The sequence below is a fragment of the Trichechus manatus genome, unplaced genomic scaffold (genome assembly GCF_000243295.1).
Source record: "Trichechus manatus latirostris isolate Lorelei unplaced genomic scaffold, TriManLat1.0 scaffold00054, whole genome shotgun sequence".
NCBI lineage: Eukaryota > Metazoa > Chordata > Mammalia > Sirenia > Trichechidae > Trichechus > Trichechus manatus.
Window position 1 is genome coordinate 7,289,267 of NW_004443990.1, and position 4,987 is coordinate 7,294,253.

The 4,987-nt window shown below is 44.7% G+C and overlaps 1 pseudogene; it reads left to right on the plus strand.

The window, feature by feature from the left end:
- The first annotated feature begins 1,683 nt into the window (after positions 1-1,683).
- Positions 1,684-2,139, plus strand: LOC101350896 (60S ribosomal protein L28 pseudogene; annotated as a pseudogene).
- Positions 2,140-4,987: the final 2,848 nt, after the last annotated feature.

Genomic DNA, 4,987 nt, shown 5'->3' on the forward strand with positions numbered 1-4,987 from the left:
TAAGGGAAATGCGGAGGGAGAAAGGGGGCTCCATGTATAAAAGCTGCTGCTATTCTAGCTAAACAAGAACAAAAAACTGTTTGGTGGCTGTCTGAAGTAAATTCTGCAAACCAGCAGACCTTTTGTTTCCATCTTCTTTGGGGGGCAGGGTTGGGGGTAAGTCTATCATAATGTTTACCTTGGGGGATGTTTTGCCTCATCTCCACCCAGATCTCATTTTACGGTGTGTGGAGTTTTATGGACCAATGTAACATGGGAGGGGAGACGAGAAGGCTGATGTATGAACTGAAATTGAAGAGTTGTAAATTCAAAGGAAAATTATTCCAGAATTAAGCCCTGCTTACCAGTGTCCAAGGGTAATAGCCACTGTTCAGTGGCAGGGATTGGGCTTCCAAAGTTATTTCAGGGGCCATTTGCAGGACAAGCACCCTTTCATTGCATTTGGATAGGTAAACATTTTAAAATGGGGTCTTCTAAACATGTTGGGATCCAGCCAAAGCCCCCGAGTTCGAGTCCTGAACACCAAAGTACTCTTTTCCGAGGACAGTTCATTCAAGAAGTCTAAAACCTGACAGAAAATGATTTAAACTTTATCTGAGCAAGATACAACCAGACCTGCTGTCTGGTTTGAACCTCAGGCCTGAGTGGATTTCTAAAGCCTTCTGAATGTGAGGCATTGGACAGGATATAAAAAGCCAACTTCCAAATTCCCAAATCAGAACTACATATATATATATATATATGAAGGCCCAAGTTTGGTCTTACACATTTCTCTATTTCTAAAAATAACCCATGAACCTATGTAGACATTTTTGCACGGACCCATGGAAAGGCCAGAAAATAAAAGGGCTAGGTAAGACAGAACTGATCCAGCCAACGGCATATTGCCTCATCACATATATAAACACCTAGAAAGACAAACGCCCAAGACCTTCAAGGGCTGCAATGAGAAAATGGAAAGTCATTCTGAAGTCCCCTGAGATCGTTATCCTAACACCCCTACCCTAGAATATACCTGTTGCCTGTGACGGTGTACCGCTGGCTTTTCCAAGGTCCTTTCTTGTAGGCATCTGACTTCCGCTGATTTTTCAACAACAGTCTCACGAGTTTCTCCAAACATAACATCCCTCAAATTTCCCAGGCGAAAGATACCATAATGAAGATTCTGGAAGTCTATGGAAAGCCCTTACCCTTCACGTCTTCTGGTCGCGCTATGACAATGCCGGAGGGGCCTCATTCAAAATGAATAGTGGGGCTGCTGTAAATCTAGACAGTAAGAAGACTCGTCACTGCTCTTACTGCAGCTGCAAGCCTGACTTAGAAAGCACTCAGCCAAGGCACTTTCCTTCCTCAATTCTCTGGTCATAGATTTAATAAGAGGTATTAAAGGTATTTTGCCATTACCAGAGGTGTTGGCTTCTGTAGGCACACAGCAATGATTTTTTTTAAAAAATTCACTATTCATCTCAGTGAATTCATGAATTTTTCATCCAAAGCCAAGTGAAATGTTCTTCTGTTTGCTAGTGTTTAACTTACAGGTTGGAAACAATTCAAGGAGCTTGAAATTCAAGCTGATGAGATAGATGAGCGGGCAGGCAATGTAAGCGGGCGTTGGTAATCATTTCAAACTGGATATTGTTGCTCTTCCCATCTTCGGCCGCCGCAGCAAGAGCCGCCGGCGCCATGTTGGTGCATCTGCAATGAATGGTCGTGCGAAACTAGTCCAGTTTCCCGATTAAGAGGAATAAGCAGACGTACAGCACTGAACCCAATAACCTGAAAGCCCGCAACTCCTTCCGCCTCAACGGGCTGATTCACCACAAAACCGTGAGCGCGGAGCCGGCAGCTGACGGCAAAGGGGTCATGGTGGTCCTGAAGTGGAGATCTGGCTAGCAGAAGCCGGCCACCTCCTACGTGCGCACCCCCATTAACAAGAACTTCCAGGCCACGCTCAGCAGCATCTGCCACATAATCCGCAAGAGCAACTACCGCCCAGATCTGCGCATGGCTGCCACCTGCAGAGCCAGCGCCATCCCGCACAGCCAGAAGCCTGTGATGGTGAAGATGAGGCGGACGCTGCCCACCAAGAGCTCCTCAACAGCCTCCCCTGGAGGAGTAAAGATAACTTTTCTCCACTGAATAACATAAAATAGGATATTCTTCTCTTTACGAGACGTTGAGGCCCAACAGTAAACTGCAGAAAGAACTATTGGACTCCGCAAGATTAGAGCAGAAGCTCACTGGTAAATGTAAGTAATCGGTAATGTCCTCGGTTTTAGGTTGTGTTAGTTTATGGTTAGGTTGCTGTTGTTGTTACGTGCCGTCCAGTCGGTTCCAACTGATAGCTACCCCATGTGCAACAGAATGCAACACTGCCCGGTCCTTTGTTATGCTTGAGCCCATTGGTGCAGCTACTGTGTCAATCCATCTCGTTGAGGGTCTTCCTCTTTTTCACTGACCCCTCTACTCTACCAAGCATGATGTCTTTGTCCAGGCACTAGTCCCTCCTGATAACATGTCCAAAGTACATGAGATAAAGTCTTGCCATTCTCAATTCTAAGGACCGTTCTGGCTGTACTTATTCCAAGACATTCTTCGTAGTTAGGTTAAGTTAAATTAGGTTAGGTTAATTCATTGTTGTTCTTTATTTTAGAATGAAGACATAAAATAAGAAAGACTATTCATTGACTGATGGTGATAGTGCAACAATCATGAAACAATGACTATTATTCATTCAATTTTGTGCACCAAAGATACAAGTAAATAAAAACAGAGTGTGGAAAGTGGAAGATGAAGGTGTCCGTTGGGTGCCTGGAGAGTAAGGGCCTGGTAATAAAATGGTAAGAAGACACATGAAAAAGAAAAGAGAGAGGAAAAAAAAAAATCTGAACCAACAGAAGCCACATGCCTCATAATGCTACCAGCCATTGTACCATTGCATATGAAGAAGGAGCACAGAAAGGTTAGAAAGGATGATGAGTAGAAGATACATTTTCCATCGTAATCATTAAAAAGCTTCCCAAACTGAGCCATTAAGTCTTTGAAGAGGGAACAATTAAAAAGAAGAGGATTAGGAGGAGAAGGGAAAGGGGAATAAGAGGAAGAGGGAGGAGAAAGAGGAGAATTATTGTTTAATTCTTCATTCTCAGGCACACTTTTCTGGTTTGTGGTATAGCCTCAATGCACAGCCAGAGTGCTTCAGAAGGCAGAATGCTGTTGCCTGGGTTACCTTTCAGAGCTTTCTGCTCAACTCTGCTGTGATGGTCTGCTCCCAGCTCATCTAATGTCCATCAGTGAATTTCACAGGCCATAGTGAAATGCTTGGTTGAGTCTAAATTCACCACGAGATGCCTATCATCCCAGCACAGCCACTCTTGCTGGCTTCCCTAACGCTACCTTTCCTGCAGTTTGCAAGGAATATGTGTACAGAAGTTTATTTGGCCCTGTATTTTCTTTCCCCCTATTTTTTCTTTTCCAAACATGCCAAAGAAGAGCCCAGAGACAATCTCAGCATTGTGCTCCGAGTACTTTCCTCTCTGTTCCCTCTGAACCAGTGGCCCACAAGGACCTTTGTGGAATGTTCAATGGGAGGGTCTAAGAAATAATTAATACTTTCTAAGGAAGCAGTCTCCTTAACACTTAGAATTTTTGCAACAACTGGCCCTTTGCCTCAGAGAAATGTGGTTGAACTTAAGCGTGTTATGTAACAAAGCAGATAAAGGCATGCTTTCTACATTGTTATGGGACATGATGAAAACTTCTGTAAGAAAGATACATAACTTTTAATTATTTGTAACTCACTTTCTATTTTGAGTCCAAATTCTAATAAATCAGCTGTTTAGTTTATTCCAACTCATGGCGATCCCAAGTGTGTCAGAGTATAGCTATGCGCCATAGGGTTTGCAATGGCTGATTTTTTTGGCAGTAGATTGCCAGGGCTTTTTTCCAAAATGCCTCTGGAAGGACTTGAACCTCCAACCTTTTGGTTAGCAGCCGAGCATGTTAACCATTTGCACCACCCAGAATTCTATTAAGATGGCAGAAAAATAGTCTTGATCAATTCAGGAATTTAGTTCCCCCCGTGTCTTTCACAGAAGTGGAATAAGTTCTTGGGAGGCCTAGGCAAAGCTAAGGCATTGCTAAGGTGATGGCCACTGACCATGCCAGCATCCTTGGCAATGCCCATAGCCCTTCTGTACAGATTATCCCCATACTGTCCATTGGACTCCTTTGGTTCTAGTTCTCTATTACTTCTGGGTCCCTCCCAGGTATTTTTCTGTAGTATCTAAACTATACTTCACATTAAGAAACTCTAGGGGACTTCCAGACAACATGGCACTATAAACAGAAGCACCACGCCATCCCTCCACAGCAAAGATCTCAAAAAGTAAGTCAAACAGAGACAAACGTCAGTCCTGAAGCCCTAAGCATCCGACGAAGAGATAAAGAACTCAGGCAAGCACAGAATGGAATAAGAAACTGACAGAATGCGGAGAGCAAGGAGAGATACATGCAGAGGTCCCCTATCAGCTAACACAGCATGGATCTGCCATCTTGGACTCCTGTCAGATATCGGCAAACAGGGAGTACAGGAAAGCAGCTTCACAGAGCTCCCAGCAGGAGACAGAACAACTGGTAACCAGAGATATACACTTTCCCACCCCCCACCCTTCTTCACCCACTCCGCCTCCTCTGCTTCCTGCAGCCACAATCTCTTGGCCAGGAAACACTGGCTTCACCCCTGTGCTGCTTGAATTCCACCCACCTGCACTGGCTGGTTCCCCAAGTGCCAATTGCTGGTTGCTGGTGTTGCTTTTTTCTGCTTCTTTTGGTTTCTTCCATATCTCTCACCACCTCCCCCTCCTTTCTCTCAAATATCTGGCTCCATGTGCCATCTTTGCTTCTTCCTGAAAGGCTGTGAAACGCTGCTCGACTGGGAACTGCTTTCCGGCCTGTGCTGCCATGCTGGGGGGATCCCCAGGGTTTT